Consider the following 25,404-nt stretch of genomic DNA (forward strand, 5'->3'; position numbering starts at 1 on the left):
AATGGCATCAACAGATGAATTGTTGGAGGAGGTGGGTATTGCTATATCCATGGCATGAGAGCGTGACTAGCAAGGATTTACTATGAGCACATCAAGCAGAGGACAAGCTAGCAAGGTGGATATGGTGATTGGCCCAAGTACCATGTCTGTTGTATTTTTCATCTTGGTACCCTGATCCAGACATTGTAGCAAATCATGAGTAAACATAAAGCAATTGGATTGTATATGCTCATGCAAGGAGGTGAGGAAAGTCAACTAAGCAGATAATTCAAACCACCTAAACCACTTCCCCATGACTTATCTGGATATTTCAGAGACAAGTATTTTTCTTTTTGGGTTTTGATCATGTGTATTTCTACTAAACATGATAGATGTCTTCATTCCTAATGTTACATACTATAGGCAGACATAGCCTGAGGGTAAAAAACAGTAATTACAACTCTTTCATTCATTATCACAAAACTTACTTGACATAGACTAAGTGGGCCGGGAATGGGCTGGCCGTTGGTTCAAATCCCAGTGCTTTTCAGTTTATGGTTATTACTCTGTTTTATTTCAGGTATAAAAGATTCTTCTTGTCAGTGTTCCAAATGTACTTGGATGTCGATAAAGAAAAAGAAGGTAAGTAGAGTATCTGATTTGGTGATTTTTTTTTTTTTTTAGATGGAGTATCGCTCTGTCACCAAGGCTGGAGTGCAGTGGCATGATCTCGGCTTACTACAACCTGTCTCCCAGGTTCAAGTGATTCTCCTGCTTCAGCCTCCTGAGTAGGCGGGACTACAGGCATATGCCACCATGCCCAGCTAATTTTTTGTATTTTTAGTAGAGGCGGGGTTTCACTGTGTTAGTGAGGATGGTCTCCATCTTCTGACCTCGTGATCCATCCGCCTCGCCTCCCAAAGTGTCGAGATAACAGGTGTCAGCCACCGCACCCAGCCCCCCTTATTTGATGTTTTAAGAATCATGTCACCATTATCACAAAGACTGTAAGTCTTTTAACTGCATGAACACCATCGGTTACTTTATTCTCTTCCATGGTGGTATCTTTTTTTTTGAAGTTTAACTCCATTGCTGGAGTGACACCAATGGACTCAAATGAGAGCTTGGGGATCTTCTCTAGCTTTCGTTGGTCTATTGAGAAACAAAGCCCAAAAACTGCATGTAAAACAAAGAGACACAAAAAGCAAATGTAATCCCATCATTTAGATGAGTTCTTGGGTGACATCTTTATGGTTTCCTTTTCCTATATCTAGACCTCCAGATTCAGTTGGTGGCTCATCCTCGCTACAGAAACTTCCTTAATACACCACAGGGACATGTTAGAAGCAAAGGGCTTCTGTCATCATTGGGAAGGGCAGAAACGCAAGGGGACCTTCACTCAGATGCAGGAGGGAAAGGAGGGAAGCAAGTTCTCCCAGGCAAAGTCAACGGAATTGGATCCTTTCCCCCAACCTGCTTGTTATATTCAAATACTTCACCCTCTTCTTTTTATAAAAAATCAGTTCTACCTTCTCGAAGCAAACCATCAACATCAAAAACATGGTTTGCATGTCATTTTACATGAAAAAGAAATAAACAGATTCAAATGTCAGCTCAGGGACTCTCGACCTTATGAATGTCCCATTCAAAACAAAGCCCTTTGACTATTAGGCTGAGACCAGACAGTTTTACCTTCCAGGTGTATGTTTCCAGAGTCATCTGTGAATAGGGGGGAAACTTTGGAAACTGATGTCCAGGTTCAACTATATCATCAAATTCTGGAGAAGATTGCTAACGTACGATCAGAAAGGAAGAAGACGGTTTGTGTAGACAATGCGGCTGGTCCCTCGTAAAATGGGGCATAAGGGGGTACACTTGGGTACGCAGAGTACAGAAAACCTGCTGACAGGCAGACACCTAAGGTGACAAAGAAATTGCCATATTTACTGCTTTAGTGGGATAAAATGCATGGTTGTCTAAAATGAAACAGTAGCACCAAGTCCATGGCCCATGAAAGTGACTCTGCTGCCATCTATGCCCAAAGCCTCTTGTTTCCAAGGAAGCCCGTTTTATGGGAACGCATCAGAACATCTTCTTTTACCTTTTGACAAAATGAAACTGCGTCCTTGGGAGTTTCCCACCCATTGCTCTCTTGGCTACTTCACTCCAGTACTATTTCATTACTTATTGATTTTTCAACGCCTCTCTGCATGACTGTAATTTACACAAGTCCTTACAGCCCTTAGCGATTCTTAACACCTCAAGGTAAGATCACTGAGTCCACTAGAGAGAGACATTCTTTTCTAGAATGATGAAAAATTGGTGAGTCTCCTTGCTAACACAGGCTCCTTTGGGAGGCCATGGTGGATGGAAAGTAGCATCACAATCCTCCAGGTGCTACAGTAAGAGGGTGAAGGAAGCCAACTCCAAAATGGATGTTGTCACATTCTTGTTATACTACTGAAGTCTATGCAACTTTTATTTCGGGAATGAAATACAGAGTTTTATAGATTGGCAGTTCTTAGTTAAAAAAAAAAAAAAAAGAAAGCCTATGAAATAACCCGAAAGCTGGTAACACTGGATTTATTATGATCTTTTAAAAAATTAATCACCACTCTAATCAATTTGTAAAATAGGTGTTTGCCTTTGTTGTAATTATGTACAATTACATACATTACATGAAAAAACATGTAATTTTCCACATGGAAAAAAGAAATGGAAGTAAAGAAAAATGTCAGCATGATGAAAAAACATAGAATAAAGTAAGTGTCTTCTGAAGAGTTTTTGGGTATAACATTTTAGTGTTATGAAGAAGAAAATAAACTAAAAAATGCATATTTTATGCAGAAGGGTATAATTCTGATTAATAGTAATAAATCAAATTAAACTCGTAGAATTTCTAAAGTCTCCTATCCAGACTTCATTATTTTGCCTTCAAAAGTTTATAATTAAAAAAATTACTCAGCTATTTTGTTATATATTACCAGGAAATATTTTTTGTTTCAGCCATAAAACCCCTTCATGAATTTTTATTTTAAATATTTAGAATTATGGTGAGAATGTGATTTATACATGTGAAGGAAAATTTCATATTATCAAATAATCATATGAAAAATGATGTGATGCCTTTTCAACCAAAGATAGGATTGAATTCTCTTGTTACTTCCACTACGAAATGATATTAAATAAAAGATCCCTTGAAGAAGTGTATTTTAGATTGGCCTTGTGAGGAAGCCATAGTCTGAAAAAACCGATAAATGTCAGACTGTTTACACAGTATCATGTAGCTTACCTAACTCTATGACCTGAAAACCATTTCTGGATGCTTCCAAAACAATGAACCTAAGCAATTCACAAATCACAGAGTTTTTTTCTTTTTTTTTTTTTTTAAGCTTAAAGTGAATTTAGAAAGCTTCTGGATCAATTACAGTTAATTTGTTGAAATCAGGGAAAATAATCCTATCAAAGGAGCTATTTAGCATTTGAAGATTTTAAAAGCCAGTTTTTTGATGACATACTTTATTTTTTAATTATCTATTACCTGTTACGCTTATGATTATTCATACTTCACCTGATGTACACCACCCCATTTTCCAATGCTTTGGGACTTACTGAGATAATTGTAATGAACATGGTGCTTGCTTGCTCTATATTGCTTCCGTTTCTTTTGAAATGAGCACTCTAGATTTCTTTGATGGGGAAGCACCTTTCCTTGCTCTCTTCCCTGGTTTGGGCAGGGCAGACCCTACTCCCTGGCTCTAGGTTGATCCAAGCCAGGCCAACTGGACACTACACCTCCCTGTCTACACTGATGGACATGAGCTGAGACAATGAGAGCCAAAACGAGGTCTTTTGCTGAAACCACTGGCAATGGGGGGCTCTGTGCCCTTGGGGTATTTATGCTGGTGGGATGTGAACTTGGGCTGCCAGGGGCTACCACATGCCAATAGTCCACCTGGAAATGAGGCAAACACAGAGGAAAACAGAACCAAAGTAGGTGTGGGGAGAGTAGGGGAGTCAGATATTACTGTTTGAGCTGTTGAATCCAGCTAAGCCTAAAGCAGCCAACCCCATGCGTTTTAGTCTATGAATTAAAACACTTCCATTTTTACTTAAGCTAATGTGAATTTGGTTATAGTTAGTTTCAACCCAAAGAGGTTTGATTAATTAGGACAATTTTGTCTGTGAACAATCTGCATGTTTCAAACTTAATCTGAAATAAATTTGGAATGTTTAGGCAGGTTCACTAAATTGAAAGGCTTCAACAATTTTGTTGTCCATCCAAGAGGAAAATGCTGAAAAAGCATCTTAGACTTGACTGTGCAATGCTTTGATATGAGAAAAGCTCTACTAGAGCAAGAAGAGAGATGCTGAAAAATCCTTAAAAGTAATAATGAAGATGAAGGTTCACTATTTTTGTTTTGTTTTCGTTCAGGTAACACTGAATTACATGAAATCTTCTTAAGAATAGGCATTGCGTTTCCTCAGCATCTGCAATACCAAACAAAGAGCTAGGTGCACAGTAGGCATTTACTGGATTACTGGACTAAACTCATTAGAAAGAATTGCTGTCTGTTCTTCATGCTTCCTACGTATTAAAAAATGAAAGCCACTTACAGCGTGGCAGTGTTTCTTAGGAATTTAACACAATCCAAAAATGATCAGACTTCTCTGAAGATTGACAAAATTCCCAGAAAATACGAAGAACATAAATCAGCGGGAAGAACCTTTTTTTTTTCTACTGTGACTCACAATCATTTTCTTAAAAAAGGCATTTAAATGCAAAGATCTGAGCTCAATATTATTCACTATAAGTCTGTGTCGCCAACCACCCATTCTTTGTCCCTGGATGATGTGTAAGAGTACTGTCCTTGTTAGAATTCATAAATGTGGCCAAAACCTGGGCTAGACTCAATATTTCTGAGCCCTTGAAACTCTCTAGAATGCACACCATTAAAAGAATGTGTTCATTTTGAATCAACCATCTCTTAGTTATTTCCTAACCATCTCTTTCTGATACTAACTGTTGGCCAAAATAGAATGCCAATCAAAAGCCACATGGAAGAGAAATATGAAGCCTGAGAAGAAAATATGAACCTCACCCAGGGTGAATAGCTCAAAGAGTTTCTGTACTAAGGCAGCCCAGCCATATGGCCAGTTTGGCCCAGAATCAAAATCAAAGTCGTAAAACCATTGCTATGGCAGGGGAAGATGTTTGGGCTGATGGAGTCGAAATGACTACACTGTAACGCTGAGACTGGGCCAACCAGATGGTGCTGAGGGAACCAGACAGGAATTCCACAGCAGGAAGATGGACTTCGGCCCTAGTCTAGCTTTCCAGGCTCACCTCTCTGCTACCCTCTGCTCCAGCCACACTCCACTGCTCGTTGGCCTTCTTTCATGTGATGCACTTTTCACATCTCTTTGCCTTTGATTATGCGGGTCCTTCTCTCTGGAACAACCACCTCCTTTGCTCTCCTCCACCCCCATCAAAGTCATGACCATGCCACCCACCTTACTGCGCTTTTATCCCCAGCCCTCCTGCACACTCTGAACTACCTGGGGTGCCACAAGGTTTCATCTTTCTCTCTCTCTCTCTTTTTTTTCCCTCCATGTCTTGACATAACTTTTTCTTTTCCTTCCTGTCTTCTACCCTCTTTTTGATCTTCCCAACCTAGTCTTCTAAATTTAGCTGAAGCATCACCACCTCCTGGAAGCCTTCCCTGATCTCTCCTTTTAATTCAGAAGACCCTCCTTCATGCCCATACAGTCTCTCAGTGCCTATTTTATCAGCATCTACTCCATTGTCCAGGAGTCACTGACCCACACGTGTATCTCTTCCATATGCCTGGAATGGCCTTGAGGGTCGAGACCATGCATCAACTGACTTTACGTTCCTTTCACTTAGTGCCTGGCACTCAGTAGGAAGGGTGGGTGGAGAGATAGCTGGCTGGAAGGATGACATAATCCTTCAAGGCCCTGCTTTCACGTCACTTCCTCTAGAAGGTTCCATGGCCCATCCAGTCCTCTTGTACTTTACATATAGATATTCTTTTTTAAAATTCCCACAATTTGACTTGCATTACAGATAGGCCCTGCTTCTCTCTTTCAATAGGGTGTAAGCTCTTTGAGGTCAGAATTCAATCTCCATCTTTATATCCCTAAAGATGCGTTGTTCATAGTGGGTACATATTTGTTTCTGTTCCATAAACATTTGTGGAAAATTATATGGTACCATCAGGCCAGAAAATATGTGAAAACCATTCAAACAAATTCTGAGCTGGACAGGAAACTCTTCCTAGCTTTGGATATTTAAAAAGCTGGTCCATCTAACCTAAGCAGTAGGGTGGGCTGGGGATAGGTGAATGCTCATAGTAATAATGCTAGCTAACACTTACCAAGCACTTACTGCAGTATACAGGCTGTGCTAAGAGACTTATGTGCATCAAACCACTACTTTACAAATGCTCAGTGGTACCTGGACATGACTTCCATTTGAGCCACTGACAATTTTCCATCTATACCTCAGGGGAGAGAGTTGGGTCTGGTGGGTTTCAGGCTTGTATATGAAAGCTGGAATTGTTCTAAGAATTAGCAGAGAGCTTCATCAATTGCTCTCTGCCCACACTTGAGTATGTTAAGCCAAAATTATTTTGAATTCCATTAACCTATGATTTTACAACTTGAATGGAAAAGATACCTCTCTGAATTTCAAGGTGTTTTTAGTAAATAAATAGTTGGTTTTAGACAGGAAAGAAAGATAATTGAGGTGGTATTCTCCACTGCAGTGGTCCCCAATTTTTCTGGCATCAAGGATTGGTTTCATGAAAGACAGTTTTCAAGGACCCTGATGGGTTGGGGGTGGGGGGAATGGTTTGGGGATGAATCAAGCGCATCACATTTACTGTGCACTTTATTTCTATTATTATTACTACATTCTAATATATAATGAAATAATTATACAACTCACCAAAATGTAGATTCAATGGGAGCTCTGAGCTCGTTTTCCTGCAACTAGGGGGTGATGGGAGACAGTGACAGATCATCAGACATTAGATTCTCACAAGGAGTGCGCAACCTAGATCCCTCACAAGTGCAGTTCACAATACAGTTTGCGCTCCTGTGAGAATCTAATGTCACTGCTGTTGTGACAGGAGGCAGGGCTCAGTGGTAATGCGCGTGATGGGGAGTGGCTGTAAATACAGATGAAGCTTCCCTTGCTCACCTGCCACTCACCTCCTGCTGTGCGACCTGGTTCCTAACAGGCCATGGACTGGTATCAGTCTCTGGGGGATCCCTGGTGTCTTGGGAGCTCTATACCCCTTGTATCAGGAACCCTCCACCTTGCAAGGATTCAGTGCAGATTGAACATAGTAAAGAGCATAAATAGCCTAGCACAGAAAACACTTGGATGGGGAGCTGTTGCTAGTTGAACACTCACAATAACCTCAGCAGGGTAGTCACGGTTTTCCTCATTTCAAAGAGGTTAAAAGTGCTACAAAAGGAGTTAGGCAACTTGCCCATAGTTGTTGCATGAGTAGACGGCTGAGTTTGGATTTCAATCCATGCTTATCTGAGTCTGTATTAACCATTAACTTACAAGGGAGCCTAATCTTACTACTACTAAATTGTTTTATGACCCCAGGGAGGTGATTTTCTCTCTGGGCTGCAGTGTTTATTCTGGGGTAAGAAACTAGCAAGTGGAATAACGAATGTGGGCTGCTCAGACATTCAGAGTCCTAGGACTCCAAGTGACCCTGATTGATGGTCTGGACCATATTCTTGAGTGAAGGGCTGAGTCCCAAAGTGTAGGTATCTAACGCAATTTCAGAGGCCTCTCGAGAAAGGGTATATCTAACCCACCTTGCGATCTCACAGGGTTGTTATTAGTTATTTGGTTACCAGAAATAACTAATAAAAAAGCATAGGACGTGTCCAAGTGCCACAGTGACAGATATGACTATACATAAATTAGTCTTGCAGAAAGCTACTTGCCCGGGGTCATCATAAATTTCTGATGGCGCAACACAAGACTGATCGTATTTACTTTTGCTCTCTGTCGGGTTGAGAAGTATGATAGACCACTAAAACGATTTAGTTGGCTGGTAAATTATCTGCAAGACTGATTAAAAATAGGAAGTGAGCAATTGGCAAATTGTCAATGCACAGAAAAAAGAATCCTCAATAACGAGATCCAGAGATTAAATTAATTTAATACGGGGGCACCATTTGAGGAGGATGTTTCATTGAACTCTTGTGATATTATTTGGACTGAAATGACCGCGCGTGGCTGTGAGTATGTATGTGTGCGTGAATGAAGCAGCTTTGTAACATGGTGCTCATTTTGGCTTTCAATTCAAGATTAGGAAAGCAGTAAAAATAATACACAAGGGACAGCAGTCCTTAGCGCTCATCATTCTAAAAGAGATCATTTGGTGGAAATCAGAAAGGAAACATCAGCCTTGTAATAAATTACTCTTGAGTATCCCAAGAATGGAAAGCTGGCTTCTATTGTTCCTTCTTCTCATAAATGATGTGCCCAGATTATACCATCACTCTAACATGATTATGTATGCAAATGATGCAGACAGTTATACAATTTACAATTTGGCTGAAATTGTTAAAGAACTGGCAAATGGACTTTGACAAATCGTAATTTGAGGTTTTAAAAATGAACTTTTATCACAGAGCAAGAAAACAACAGATAGTCTGCCGTGCTTATGTAAATTCTTTGGGCAACATACAATAGAGATGCGATTGACTACATTTTAAAAACTACCGTCAACTCTTTCCTGTGGTTGGGAAATGGATAACTCAAATATTGCTCTGGTTGAATCAAAGATTGAATTAATAGGGAATTATCATATATACCACACATGGATTACCAATTTTAAAAGAATTAGGCCACCAGAAAATACATTTAATTTAATATTTCTTTGATGAGTCAGAGGGCACTTCAAGATCTTGCTGTGCCCCCAGGTCATCATTATGAACCACTATTGATACTGGGGAGGCATGGGAGATAGTTAATGAAGAGATCTGGCCAACAAAACACAGGAAAACAGGGAGTCTGCTGTTTTAGACATTTATGTCAGGGTGTCTCCCTTTCAATTTTGATCTCTTTATATCCCTAGGGAAGCTTATAGTTCGCTACTGCCTTTCTTATCTAGGTCAGAGCTTGGTTACATCATAGTAAGATTTCTCAATATTTTCTCATTCAAAGATTCATACTGGCATCTGTAGTTTTCTCCTTTATCAACATGTATTCAGTATTTTTTTTCCAATTAAATACATTTACAACAATTCTCCTACCCATTTTTCTTTCTCCCCACTACACATGGCCATCATCTTGATATACAATTAAACAGAATGCTCAGAAAGTATCTATTTCTAGGCCGGGCGTGGTGACTCATGCCTGTAATCCCAGAACTTTGGGAGGCCAAGGTGGGTGGATCACTTGAGGTCAGGATTTCGAGACCAGCCTGGTCAACATGGTGAAACCCCATTTCTAATAAAAATATTAAAATTATCCGGGTGTGGTGGCAGGCACCTGTAGTTGCAGCTATTTGGGAGGCTGAGGTGGGAGAATCGCTTGAACCTGAGAGGTGGAGTGTGCAGTGAGCTGAGATCATGCCACTGCACTCCAGCCTGGGTGACAGAGCGAGAATCTGTCTCAAAAAAAGTAAATAAATAAATAAAATAAAATAAAAAAATAAAAAATAAAAGAAGGACCTATTTGCGCAGAATGGTAACAAGAGAATTGACTCAGTGCATATACTGCAAGGTTTACTATCTCAAATGTATTGATGATCGTATATAAAGGCTGTCAAGAACATTCAGGAAACTTAAACCTAAAGGAAAGAGCCAGCAAGCACCAGATGACACATGGTTCTAGAGCTTCTGGACCAGCTAAATAAGGCCAGTTTCAAATTTATTCTTCTGTTACTGCTCTTTTCTGAAGTAAACGTTGTTCACTTTCCTCTTAAATTATAGGGAACAAAATTAGACTGTGGCGGGGTGTTTACCAATGTAGGATATAATGAGAAGACTACCTGTGGTTTCAACATTCTGCATTTCTAGCCAGAAATATTTCCAACAGTGGCCAGTTGGTTCATTTGGTTAGTAAATAGGTAATAATAAAGCCAAAAGAATGAGAGCAGTACCCCTTGGGCCAGTTGGCTTCACTCATTTAATAACCAGAGTAGACATTAAGGTTTGACTCCAGTACAAGTTAACCATCTCGAAAATAAGTGGCTCACTAGAGAGGCGATATCAGTGGCCAGCAAGTATTATTTGGGAAAATAATTTTGACATCAGTAAACATCAAAGTCATGCAAATTAAAATAAGGGAACATTTTGTCCATTAAGTTACTTGGGAAAAGAGAAAGAGAAGGGGAGGGGTGGAGAGGACAGGAAACAGTAAGTAATAAGTAACAGTAAGTAAGAGACAGAGAGAAAACCCAGTACTGACCTGGAGAAGTGAAATAGCCACTCTAACATAGCAGGTGTAAATTGGGCCAACGTTTCGGAGAAAAAAAATGACAAGAGAAGAGCCAAATGTATGTCTTTGCCCTTTGTTGTGGTTTTTCTACTTCTAAGGAATCTATCATATGGACTTGTGGAAGCTGTCACTTTCCTCCAGAACATTCTTTGCACTATCTCCTAGACTTTAACATCAGCAGTGGTGTTTGAGTGACAAAAGTCTCCAAGAGCAAACTGGATGGTTCCATTTTTGAGAAACAAGGTTCAAACAAACAAACAAACAACCAACACACAAAAAGCCTCCAGTAGAGCAAAAAAGATTTATGTCTGCCCGAAAACATTCCTAGCAACATTATTTGTTTTTGAAAAAGTATAAGCAACATAATAACAGTGGAATAGTTAGTAAATTATGTTACATCCATATGATAAAATATTATTCTATAAGACACTGATGTTTGTGACAAGTTTTCCACTGACACAATGCATGTTTATCATATGAAAAACAGAATATAAAGCCATGTACACAATATAGCATTGGTGCCAAACAACCTGTGTAGATGGAGAAAAATATACCAACATCATAGGCAGGATTATACCAGATGGTGACATGAAGAGTTACTTAATTCTTCACAGTTTTCTAAATGTTCAAAGATTTAAATGAAAATAGCATGTTAATTTTCATAATTGGAAAAATATTTACGTCTTTAAAAATAAGAAAATTTAAACAAAACGAGAAATGTTTATAAAATAGCATTAAATGACAAAAGTAGGATTCAAGATGGAAAGGCACAATATGCTCTTATCTAGGCAAATACGCCTATAAAACAGACTGAAAGTAATACACTGCTAAGAATGCTACACAGGTAGCTATCTTTGGATGGTAGGATTAGAGATGCCTACTTTTCTGTACTTCCCCCAAGCCATGTATTACTTTTATAATAGGAGATAATGAACCAAATACTTGGGAAATAGAATGTTATTTTGCAAAATGAATCTAGGTGAGAGTGTGCAGATAAAACAGTGAAAATCTTTTTATCAGTACTGTCCCAAACAACTTGGAAATGCCACATGACAGTAACTCATCTGGTAGATTAATAATATGTGTCATCCTTTTATTGGGTTTTGCCAATGCAATTACCGTTTTTTTGTAAGCAAATAATGGTCAAATATTGGCAATTTCATATGGTTTAACCCACTATATGAGGAAGAAATGGTTACTTATCAAATTAATTATCATACTCTCTACTTCTGTAGCCACAAAGCCAAGGCCAAACAACATAAAAACAAGAGTTTTGTTTGTGTGAGTTATATCTACTAATACATTAGAGATTGAAATGGAGAAATACTAAAAAAATTCATTTAAAACCAAAATAACCCATTGCATGTTAATATAAGTAATGTATTTCAGTGAAAATGATTGTATTTCCCAAATAAAAATAATTTAGGAGAGGAATGGCATTGTCTTGGTCTATTTGTGCTGCTAGAGCAGAATACCATAGACTGGGTAATTTATGAACAATAAAAATTTTCCCCCATGGTTCTGGAGGCTGAGAAGTCCAAGGTCAAGGCACCTGCAGGTCTGGTGTCTGATAACAGCCTGGTCACTGCTTACAAGATGCTGCCTTGGATGCCGCATCCTTTTATGGAGGAGAGGAACGTTGTTCCTCACATGGTAGAAGAGCAAAAGAGAGCAAATCCACTTCCACAAGCCCTTTTTATAGCAGCATTAATCCATGAAGCACTTCCTGTTAGCTCCCATCTCCCAGCATGGTTGTGTTGGGAGTAAAATTTCAACAGGGGTTTTGGAGGGGACAAACATTCAAACTATAGCAGGTATTGTTTTGCATTTTTGTAAATCTTTGGTTTAAGAGAAGGATGCTAGATTCTTTGATCTGCTTCAACATTCAATCTTTTGCAATATTATACATCATGTAGCTTCTGGAAAACTCCACTGTACGCTTGTGAGAGAATGAGAGTGAAAAAGGCAAATAATACCTTTGTATTAATATGGAAATTGTACTGATTTCAGAGACCACAGAAACCCGGGGTCCCCAGACCACACGTTGAGAGCCAGTCAATGTTCATGACTTTTTCAGGGTCATGTTTCCCCAAAAAGCCATACATGTTGTTCCTTCTCTAAGAAATGAGCATGCACACACATGTACACACACGTTTGTAAATAACTTTGGGGGTTCACTAATACCCTGAAGTCTATGGACACCCCAGATTAAGAACTTGGCCTGGAAGGAAGGTAAGAATTATTCTGGCTATTTTTGCATGCTGAAGTTCCCAGATCAAGACCATGCTCAGTTAAGGTGCTTGATGAATACTGTCGCATGAAATGAAATAAAAATTTCTCAGCAAAATTAGAGAAATGTCTAAAATCGCCAAAAGATTAAATGAAATTAAATGGTAAATAACTGCTGGATCTGGTTAGCTGTGCTCTAACACTGAGTCAGCAAAATGCCTCCCCATACAAACGGCAAGGGATAAGGGCAAACTCCATCTTTCACTTCTCTCCCAAACTTGTCTTTTTTCAAAGAACCTAACTGGCTGCAATTCAAAGACAGGTTGAAAAAATATAAATATATATTTTAGGGTAAAAAAAATCCATTAAATGTTTTGATTGCATTGAGTTGCTTATCAAGAGTGTGTGAATAATGCCAGGAAAAGATACTTTTCTAAAAATCAATGCGTTGAAAGTGCTGTTTTAGGGTTGCTGTAGTTGCTGGTTGTGTTTCAGAGTTATTCCTATTGACCTGAATTCAAAAACAAGGTATTGATTTATAAAGTACCTTCAGTAAATAAATGCACATTCTTTCAGCTAACCCTAATAACCTGTAGCATACAGAACATGGTTTCAAGTCAGCTCTGCAGAGCTGAGCTTAAAGTGTCACAATTAATCCTCTCTCAGAGTCATGAGGCTCCTCTAATGTGGGGGAACAAGAGAGATGGCAGACAAGAAAACCACGGAAAGAGGAAAGAGGCAAAAGCATCTTAGCTTCTTTTTTTTCCTAAAAGATTTTTTTTCAAATGTCATTTTGGTTTCCTGAGCAGGTAGGATGCACAGGTAGCAGAACCATAGCCTTCCAATGATTGAATGATGACTCATCATAGTCTTGTACATTACGGCTCTACTCAACTTTCCCATTAAGACTGAATGGTACAGATGAGCAGGAAGGTATCTCTTTAGTTGACTCTTGGGTCCATTCCACAGAAATAGAGGATGAGGCCCACGACCCCTGGCTTTACATTCGAAGTCCACATCAGGACAGTGTTGTGGATTGGTTCTGATCTTTCTCACTTTGCCATTACTTACCAATCACAAATACTGGTTGGTTGACGAGGACCATATCGCTTTAAAGCCCCTCAGCTTTCTTCACAATCATTTTTTACCAAATGGCAATTGATTTGCTTTAAGAAGCAGGTGAATATCATAAAAGCAAGCTTGAGCAAAGTGTGGAAAAACAGAGTTTCTGGGCACTGGGCTTCTTTCTAGACTTTTCTTGAAGTCAGTGACCAATGACACTTGAGGGGGATTATGGAGGGGTTATATGCTTGGTTTTGTCACTTAAATGCATCAATTCAGATAAATTTATCCATTTTTTTTTAAAGAGGCAAAGCACAGGGTAATATAGAAATGAGCAGAAATCCAACATATGTAAAAATACAAAGCAGGGAGAAATATACCTGTATTAATGATGAAGGCATCCTGCTAGCTATCAGTGAGGCTGCCAATGGAGAAAGCCCCTGGTGGAGCCTATTTAGTATCCACAGAGCAGGATCTGGCAAAATTCCATGTATTTGTATTTAAATCCCAAAGAATCTATGTTTTTATTTTTTTCTAACCAATCAAGTTTTCTGTTCTTTCTCTTGGTTATTATGATTTTGATTATTTAAATAGATTTATTCCTGCAAAGCATATTTTTTGGGGGTTAGCATGATTCTCCTGCAGTGGTTGAGTGGTGTTTTGTGAACCAGGAGTCTTGGGGATGGAATGGTGGGGAGGGGGGTGGCAAGTGAGTAGCGGGCCTGGGCCTCACACCTGGCTTCAATCAGCGCAGCTCTATTTGATCTGTTTTTATATATTGAGGCTAGGAGTAAGATTTTATTAGAAAAAGAATTTTGCTGCTAAAAACAATGACAACGAGAGGTTGAAAGTCACTGATCCAGGGAAACTATGTTTAGACTGAAATGGACTCTGAACATTAATAATTCTTCTGTAGGAAATCAGCAGGTGACTTCTCTCTCTTTTTAAAAAAAGTTTCAAGATATCCATATTCATTATTTTAAAAAGTACAGAGAAAATAGATAAGCAAAAAGAAAACGATAAAAGCACCCATCCTAATCCTACAACCCTGAGATCACAGCTGTAAACTTTGGTGACAACTTATTAGCCTGTTTTTTTTTTTTTCTGTGCTTATATATCTATACATCCTTTTTTAAATAAAAAAGAAGAAATAAAAACCTACATACTCTACCACACGTGGTCATTGATTTTTTTTTTTCTTTGTTTTTTTTTGAAGGATGGAGTCTCACTCTGTTGCCCAGGCTGGAGTGCAGTGGCGCAATCTCAGCTCACTGTAAGCTCCACTTCCTGGGTTCAAGCCCTTCTCCTGCCTCAGTCTCCCGAGTAGCTGGGACTACAGGCGCCTGCCACCACGCCTGGCTAATTTTTTTTTTGTATTTTTACAAAAAAAAGAGACGGGGTTTCACCGTGTTAGCCAGGGTGGTCTCGTTCTCCTGACCTCGTGATCCGCCCCGCCTCAGCCTCCCAAAGTGCTGGGATTACAGGCATGAACCACTGCTCCCGGCCATCACTTGATTTTATTAATGTGTATTATGAACAAACTTCCATGGCAATCAATATACTTCTACATCATACTTTATAAAGGCTGTGTAGTATGTTAGCATGTAGACTTGATCCATTTCTGTCATACATCCAGCTTATCCAGTGCCTTCTGGTAAGGTATTTGTTCTGCTATCATAAACAATCCTGCTGTGAACATCCTAGATTACTATACAGAGCAGAGCTTCTAACTGCTGCGCTCTGGCAGACTGATATATTGCAAATGGTCACAGGTGTGTGGAGATATGGACCCACCTGGGTCATTTGCTGATCTGCCCCCAACTCATGACCATCACCTGGGACTGTGAGCGGCCCCTAGTGTTTACCTCAATATACTCTACACATGTGCTTTTCTATGTGACCCATGACTCTGAAATTCTTGCAGAGTATTGATATGGAGTTGGAATTACAAATATGCCCTCTGCAGCCAACGCAGCAGACTTTGAGTCTCAGGGTCACCCTCTATCAGCTGGGGGATCTTGGGTAAGTGACTTTTTTGTGTGTGTCTCTCAATTTCCTCATTTCTTAAGTTGAAGTAATTATAATATCTGCCCCCTAGTAATTGTGTTGCTTAAAAAGTGCATACATATAAACACTCAGAACAACGTCAGAAATGCAGGAAGTAATCAAGATGTTAATTATTAGTGTCCTTGACTCTTTTTGACTATTTCCAAGCTGGGATGGTTTCTGATCTGAAAGACAGAACGTGACCTTTGTCCCTGATGATCTGTGTCTCTCCATATGGCGTAGGACATAGCTTCCCAAAAGGTATGATGAGAGAGGGATTCTTTTGCCCTGAAGATCATCTGGCAAGGCCTGAGGGATCAGAGCCCCTGGGCTGATAGCACCCAACCTTTGATTACAAACAGAATCACTTCTGTCATGTGCAATGACTTGAGAAAGGTGGGGAAACGTGGTCACGGGCTTTGTGTTTATTTCAGATTTTACTTTGACACCCTGCCTCGCCAAGTTTTCCTTTCCTTCTCTTTTCTCTCAACTGTAAGCACCAATTATTTGGCAAACAATCACAACTAACTAGACACTTAGCTCGACCTACATGTGCAAGGAGAAAGAGATCGGTTTTCAATAGTAGTTTGCTGAGGTCACTTCAATAGCATTTTGCAATATAATATCATAATTATCACTTTTTAGGGAAAGAAAAACAAGTTAATAATCCTTTACCTACATCTCATGTAACTCTTTTGTTTTCTAATACTTGGCTGGTCTCTGCAGTTTGGGGACATTCAGGGGGTAAGTGCATGATAATGAGAACTGCATACTGCTGAAACCTGAAGGTGTATTTAAAACACGGGTGATGCTTTTGTGAATAGCCATGTTTTCTGTCTTTAATTTTAGTTGCTGTTTATCCTAGTCTTGAGGTTTTGAAGTTTCTGGCTTTCTCCTTTATGGGCCCAGGTCCCATTTTTCCTCTAGTTGAGTGCAGATGCATGTCTCAAATTCTGGTTGAAAATCAGCTGTCCTCTCGGTTTTCAGAAGATGGCTCTCCTATTCCTTCCATAATCTGCTTTGGTCTTTGTTCTCTGCTCCAATCTGTAAGCCATCTGCACCCTTTATTATTAAGAACATATTTACAGAGATTTCACAACTGTTTAATAGATATGTATCTTATTACATGTTTGATACACCTCATTAAACATATGATTCAATCGGTATTTATTTAACATTCAGTAAACACGGAGACCCCTCAGCCTAGATGGGGGAAGGGGGAGGACCCCAGCTCAGTGTCAGTGTGCCCCTTTATCCTATAGAAACTGCTCCTGCACAGCCCAGTGCTTCGTCTTTAACCCTTCAACACTCCAGCTCAAATGGGCTTGGGCCAAGAGTCAAAGTCGGGATGAAAGCCTAAACTGTAGCTTACATACAGCTCGGGCTCCCACTGGGGCTACCAGGCTGGATGCAGTCCACGTTCTCCTCATGCCATCTCAGCAACAGAGCCAAGTGTGAGCTATGGGGTGCCCTGTATTTGCAGCCCTACAATGTGACTGTGAATTTTTTTTTCGGTGACTTACGGTGTGGCCTTCAATACAATTCCTTGCAAAAAAAGGAGGAAGATTCCAAAATCTCCCAGCTGTTCTTTCAAACCAGGCTAGATGCACCGGAGCCCTGTTAAATAAACGAGATATACACCAGGACGCTCTCTGAGTCTATCCCTCTGCTTTGTCCTTCACTTGCCTAATCTTCACGACCCTTGATTCATGGTGTTGACCTCTTCACACACATCCCAGACATCTGAGCTCACTTCCCATGTGATCGAGATCTCTTAGTTGTTTCAGTTATGATACACCTGAGTACTACATGCGGGGGGAAGCCCAAGACAGAAAATACAACCCCACACACGAGCCTTTCTTCAAATGGAAATTTTCTGGCATGAGTTTCTCATCCCTGCCAGCTTCACTTTCTTCTAAAGCAGGGCTTTGGAGAAACATTACTCCATTGAAACGCGGAGGCCCCCCCCACTTTTTTTTTCTGTTGTTGTTCAGGGTTTCCATAATTCAGGATGAAGAAATCCAAACAAACCACACCAACTCCTCTGTGGGAAAACTTTTCCTTTAAGGAGTCCACAAGGCTTAGCCAAACAACTGATTACAAACTATGGAACTGCAATGCTTTCTGTAGAGGGGGCAGGAGGCAATTTAGTTCTTAGTTCTTTGCCATAAATAACGGATTAAAAAGCTTAGCTGATGCTATAAATTAAAAATGTGAAACTAATTATACCAGTTCCATAAAAGCAAAACAACCAATTCATAACCAAAGTATGCGATGTGACAGCATCTACTGGGTATGACAGCTCTAGAGAAGCTGAGGAGATCCAGTAATCCTGTAAGAATCTGTCCTCCAGCCCAGAACCACAGGCCTACTTCCATGTTACAAAGCAAAACAGTAGTAGCTCTATTGTTCTCTCTACCCATTTTTCATGACAACGGCTTCATCCTTTCTCCACCCCTTCCATGCAGGCCCATTACTCAAAAGAAAGGCTCACCCATACCAACAAGTACAGCTGCAGTTTCGCCAATTCAAACCAGATGGGTCTGCAAGGCAGCTGCTGCCAAGACTATAATTCAACTGGGAATTCCTAAAGGTTTCAACCAGCCATTTAATAATGTTCTAGCTGGAGTTTTCTCCCTGTTCTAAATATATGAGTGAGGCTAACTTGCTAGGACCCCGCAGTTGCAGAAGAGTTCTCTGTGTTGCTCAATGGATTGTTTCCTTCTGTTTGACATGGCCCCATACTCAAAGTGTCACGAGCTGCTTGTGTTTTCTCCACGCTTAGCTTGTCCTCCCCCAGTGCAGAATGAATCACTGTTCACAACTGATCATGCCCTCTGTGAATGAGAATTATACATTACACCTTTTGCCTGTGACTTTGTGGTTCTTCTCATTAAAGGTGGAACATATTTCCTCATTGCATTGGTCTGTTGCTCAATCATATGACTTGACTTGGCTAACGGAGAGAGGTGTGTGTGTGCGTGCACACGTGCATGTGTATGTGCATGCTATGTCTACACTGAGACCTCAAGAAGCACTGCATATTTCTGTTCATGCTTTTATTCTCAGATGATGTGGCATGAGAATGATATGATCTACAAAGTGATTGATCTGAGAAGAACGAGAAAGCACAGCTAACTTGAACCCATCTTGCAATGTGGAGCCAAGCTCAGCTGATCCCAGTCAAGCACAGAAGAACCAAAGCAGGCCTATAGATTCACAACGGAAAAATAAATGCTTGCTGTTTTAAGATGTTAAGTTTCGGGAAGCTTTGTTACACAGCATTATTGTGTCAGTCGCTGACAGATACACTTGCCACCTAAGTTATCTTTCCAAAACTGCCATGGGATTATGTTAGTCCCTTGATTTATGGCTTCTTGCTGCTTATAGGTCAAGTCCAAACTCTGTGCCATGTCATTCAAGGTCCCCAGCAATCCAGCTCTAGTTTAAGTGTCAGTTTCTCTGCAAATCCTTCCCCAACTGAATTGGTTCCCCTCCTCTGGGTTTCCAGAGTCCTCCAGTGATCTGCTGCAACAGTACTGATAAAAATGGATATTGCTAGTATTATATCCATCTCCCTCAAAAGACCGTGAACTCCAAAGTCAAGAGTCAACTCATTCATCTTTGTAGTCTCAGCATGAACCTATGGTAAACAAACTGAACTTACTTAGCAATGATGATAGCCTGCCTGATTTTGATAGGAAACGCTAACAAATCATTTGACTACAAAAGACACAAATATTGTCCCAGCTACTTGGGAGGCTGAGGCAGGAGAATGGTATGAAACCAGGAGGTGGAACTTGCAGTAAGCCAAGATTGCGCCACTGCACTCCAGCCTGGGGGGCGGAGCGACACTCCATCTCAAAAAAAAAAGACTCAAATATTATCTGAATACTTTCAAAAAAGTAACTTGGACTCTGTGTCCCCTTCCTCTAATTTTCTAATTCAGGAGTTCAGCTTCCTGAACAATGATCTGGGTTTCAGGAGGAGACAGTGGTGCAAATATCGCCGAAGGTCTTAAAGACATGTTCCCAAAGCAAGGACGTGGCCCACTTAACTTCTCCCTTGGGATTTCAGCCTGATCCTTGCTCTAATGTTGACCCACGGCCACTGCCCAAATACAGTGAGCTGAAAGCAGGCTGGAGTTTGATTTTCCCAGTTCATTTGGTCACAGTTTTGCCCGTAATAATGTTGCTGTTTTCCCTGGGCTGTGACTGTTGCAGATGAGTGAGAAGGAGCAGTGCTGTAGCCCTCAGATGGGTCGATGTTATCGATCCTCAAGGCTCCATGTCATTTCCAGGGGATTTGCTAAAGAAGCTACTTATGTTCCTTTTTCATTTTCACCAACTCATTACCAGCTGCTGCAGCCTTCGTATGTCTCAGCAACACCTGGAGAAGTGGAACATGACTGTCCGATTTGAGTTCAGACACTCCTTTGAAATTCAACACAAGGCAACATGCAACCCACCAAAATCTGAGTCAAATAAGGAAGTCAGGTCACACTGGCCCACAGGGGTTTGGTATTTTTTGTTTTGTTTTAAAAAGGGCAGCCTGGCCCTACACTAAGCAATTGATCCCCTGGCTTAACTTTTAAATTAAGACCATTGTAAATTTGTGAACTTGAGAAGACATAGAGAGGACACCCATAATACTTTGCAAATGTCAAGTACCTCTCGATGTTGGTTACTTTTCAAAGGTAGCTAGGTTACAATGTACCCTGGTAATGAAAAACCCGTCAGGCCCACTCCACGGGGTTTCAGTCAATATACATAATATTATTGGGCTTTGCAAGGATTAAAGCTTGTTTCTCTCACAGTCTTACAATAGGGCTATTTATTTTTTTCTACCCAAGGCACAAAAGAAGCCTCCCTATTTACAGAGGAGCCCAGGACATTTTGGGGCCCCAAAGGCGGTCCAGACTTCTCTTTGCACACTTCCCCCTGCTGGTGGCTTTGTAATTAACCTAAAAGAAAATTCAACTCTTTTTTTTTTTTTTTTTTTTGAGACAGAGTCTTGCTCTGTCGCCTAGGCTGGAGTGCAGTGGCCGGATCTCAGCTCACTGCAAGCTCCGCCTCCCGGGTTCCCGCCATTCTCCTGCCTCAGCCTCCCGAGTAGCTGGGACTACAGGCGCCCGCCACCTCGCCCGGCTAGGTTTTTATATTTTTTAGTAGAGACGGGTTTTCACCGTGTTAGCCAGGATGGTCTCCATCTCCTGACCTCGTGATCCGCCCGTCTCGGCCTCCCAAAGTGCTGGGATTACAGGCTTGAGCCACCGCGCCCGGCCAGAAAATTCAACTCTTAACCTACAGACACCAGGATTGAAAAAAGCCAAAACTAAACAATCTTTATTAGGGATTGATATGGGCCATAAGTCATTTCTAGAGTATAGAAGTTCTGGTGCCCTCCAGTTTTATTCCGAGAGTAAAAGCTTTTTGTTACTCCATCCTCTCCTCCAACCCTAATGGGCCTTCAGTGATTGCATATTTAGTGCAGTGTGGAACCGCCCATCCTGCAGAATGGGGTAGCCAGAATGGAACCCAGTACATGGTGTGGCCTTATCGATATTTATAGACGTTAGGAGGCTAGAGATAGCACATCAGAAAAACTTTGTAGTGTGTCACAACCATGCCTAAATAAGAAAAAGGAAACTCATTTTTCATTCAGGTTCAGTTTGGCCTGAATGATTAAAAGAAATTCCAGTCTTAAAATCTCATAACAGAGATGTGATGATTAGTCTGTCCAGTGAAACTTCTTGGATGAGGAAACACAGGATTATGGAGAATAGTGCTGAGCTGGCTGTAGGAATGACCCAACTAACTCTTTTAAGCATCTCAGCAGTGCCAGAGCTTTCTTAAAATTAGTTTGGCTTTTTAAAAACTATAAATACAGGTCAGGTGTGGTGGCTCATGCCTGTAATCCCATCACTTTGGGAGGCTGAGGTGGGCAGATCACTTGAGGTCAGGAGTTCGAGACCAGCCTGGCCAACATGGCGAAACCCCGTCTCTACCAAAAATACAAAACTTGGCTGGGTGTGGTGGTGTGCACCTGTAATCTCAGCTACTCAGGAGGCTGAGGCAGTAGAACTGCTTGAACCCGGGAGGTGGAGGTTGTAGTGAGCCGAGATCATGCCACTGCACTCCCGCCTGGGTAACAAAGCGAGACCCTGTCTCAAAAAATAAATAAATAAGTAAATAAAAAAGTAAACACATACCACATAAAATTTATCATTATAATCATTCTAAGCATATAATTCAGTGTCATGAAGTACATTCACAATGTTGTGCAACCATCACCATCTAATTCCAGAACGTTTTCATCACCCAGGTGGAAATCCCATATCTATCATCAGTCATTCTCCCATCTCCTCTTCCCCCAGCTTCTGGCCACCACAAATCAATTCTCTGAATCTATGGATTTGTCCATTCTAGATATTTCACATAAATGGAATCCTACAATATGTGGCCTTTGTGTCTGGTCTTTCACTTAACCTAATGTCTTCAAGGTTCATTCATACTGAAGCATATATCAGAACTTCATGTTTGAAATGGCTGAATAATATTCCACTGTATGGATAGATCACATTTTGTTTGTCCATGCATCTGTTAATGGACATTTAGGTTCTTAGATGTGGTTTTTGGTTCTCCTTATGGTAACCAAAATTCATAGAAACAGCATACAGACCTATGCTGTTGTGATTGTTTCTAACACGCCATGTTATTAACAGATTGTACTGTCAATCACCATTAATAAGTACCAGCATGATAGGCACTCAACCCATGCTGCTTGATGAAACTTCACATTCTTGCCTCTAGGGCTGTGGTTGGGCAGGCCAGAAATAAAGAACTACAGGAAATATTAAGGAATGGTGCAGGCAGTATATGAACATGTCATACTGTAGAGACACCCTACAACTGGGGCAGGATAATACTGAGGCATGCCCAGTTGACAGTTAAAGCCCTGTTGCATCTAAGAGACCCTGCTGTCTGAGGGGTACTGCAATTTCCTATCAGTATTTCAACAAATGGTAGCTGATAAGAGATTCTGAAATAAAGAATTGGCCCACAAGGCAGTATGCAGAGAGTACTGTGATGGCTTCTTCTGGACTGGTCCTATCTTGGAATCATGTTGGTGAGAGTTGAAGGCTGCCTCCTCCAGTCAGCAGGGTCCCACGAAATTGGGCAAGGCTTCTTTTGAAAAACATGTTTGGAGGCTGGGTGTGGTAGCTCACACCTATAATCCTAGAACTTTCGGAGGCCTAAGTGGGTCGATCACCTGAGGTCAGGAGTTTGAGACCAGCCTGGCCAACATAGTGAAACCCCGTCTCTACTAAAAATACAAAAATTAGCCAGGTGTGGTGACACGTGCCTGTAATCCAAGCTACTCAGGAGCCTGAGGCAGGAGAATTGCTTGAACTTGGGAGGTGGAAGTTGCAGTGAGCTGAGGTTGTGCCATTGCACTCCAGTCTGGGCAACAAGAGCGAAACTCCCTCTCAAAACAAACAAACAAACAAAAACAAAAACAAAAAAACATGTTTGGGCATTGGGTATACATAGACATAAAGATGGCAACAATAGATGTTGGAGACTACTAGAGAGGATAGGAAGGGAGTAGCGGCAAGGGTTGAAAAACTAACTTTTGGGTACTATGCTTACTACCTGGGTGATGGGATCCATTGTATCCCAAACCACTGCATCTCACAATATTTTCATATAACAAATCTGCACATGTACCCCTGAATCTAAAATAAAAGTTGAAATTATAAAACAATAAAATAACATTTTGACATAAAAAAAGAAAACATGGGGGAAAGCTAGGTGAAATGTAAACCAATAAAACAAACAAACAAACAAGGACTGGGCTTCCGTTGACAAACAAATCAGAAATACTATGTTAAAGGACATTAAACAGGTTGCGGTTTACAGGCCTTCCCAGAGGCTTTAATATTGCAATGTATGTCCTAAAGCTCCAATAGGCCAGACACATAGTACGCAGTATTTTCCAAAATTCGTTGACTATAGAATCCCTTCATGCTGCTATGTTCACTGTGCAGTTTTTGTGCTATACAAAGGCATGTGGTGAAGGGGGCTAGTGGGAGCTGAGATGTATGTACCCTGCACTTTGCTTGCCAAGGCAAGTGTCTGTGGGGCTGTGTTCACCCAGAGGGTTTGCATTCTTGCATTCTTTGTGGATGTGTGTGTGTGTGTTTACAGTTTGCCTTCTAATGTCCTCCATTTTCTAATTTTCATAAGGATGCTCTATAGGATAATAAAGTCCCTGAACCCTTTTTGGTGGAGCATGGGAGATGGATGTTTTTGTGTATGGGAGGGAGGTGTACTCAGGGACAACAGTGGTCCAGGGAATTTCTGGGCTTATCTTATATGGAGAAAGCCCTAGAGCTGGGGAGAAGCACTGTTATCAAGGACAAAGGAATCCAAAGATTGATTTCTGGGGGCATTGCACCATGGAATTCATTAGGGACAAAGACTCTTGGGAGGCACAGCATAACCTTATTGTTGAAATCAAGTCATCATATTGGAGATTTTGAATTTGACTTGCTTCTGACCTCCGTAGAAGACTGAACTTGAGAATGTGCTTTTCTATATATTATACACGTCTTATTTTTTCTGCTTACAAAAGATATGTGTGCCCACTGTATAAAATTTGTAATCTGCAAAAAAATACAAAGAAGAAAATAAAAATCACTGTTAATACCTCTATTCATGGTTATAATTTTGGTGTATCTATTTTATACATTTTCATATATAAAGATATATTTTATTGTTATAGATTATTTATACATGAGTATACATTTTATTTTATTTTATTTTTTTTTTGAGACAGAGTCTCGCTCTGTCGCCCAGGCTGGAGTGCGGTGGCGCGATCTCGGCTCACTGCAAGCTCCGCCTCCTGGGTTCACGCCATTCTCCTACCTCAGCTTCCTGAGTAGCTGGGACTACAGGTGCCCGCCACCATGCCCAGCTAATTTTTTTTTTTTTTTTTTTTTGGTATTTTTAGTAGAGACAGGGTATCACAGTGTTAGCCAGGATGGTCTCCATCCCCTGACCTCGTGGATCCACCCGCCTCGGCCTCCCAAAGTACTGGGATTACAGGTGTAAGCCACCGCACCCGGCCTACATTTTATTTTTAAAATTGCATACCTTTTTATAGATTTTGAAATAAAATTGCGATCTCCTATCTATACTAATCTGTTACCTCTTAAAAAATCACGTATCACATTGGGTACAGTGTACACAGCTCAGGTGACGGGTGCACCAAAATCTCAGAAATCACCACTAAAGAACTTACTCGTGTAACTAACAACCACCTATTCCCCAAAAACTATTGAAAAAAAAAAAAAAAAAGATGTATGGGAACTCCCATCTTCTCTGAATTGTATGTAAAATTGTGTTTGTGTGTGTATGTAACGTACTGTTTCTTTTTTCTGAAAATAAGGTCTGTAGTTTTTATCATCTTCTCAAAGGGATCATGTCCTAAAAAAGATCAAAGACTTTTGTTATCAGTGATTTGTAAACTATAAAGTACTATTCAAATAAAAGACCCTCTATTGTACTCATTCTTAAAAAAAT

The sequence above is a fragment of the Rhinopithecus bieti genome, unplaced genomic scaffold (assembly GCF_001698545.2).
Source record: "Rhinopithecus bieti isolate Rb0 unplaced genomic scaffold, ASM169854v2 scaffold_32081, whole genome shotgun sequence".
Taxonomy (NCBI): domain Eukaryota; kingdom Metazoa; phylum Chordata; class Mammalia; order Primates; family Cercopithecidae; genus Rhinopithecus; species Rhinopithecus bieti.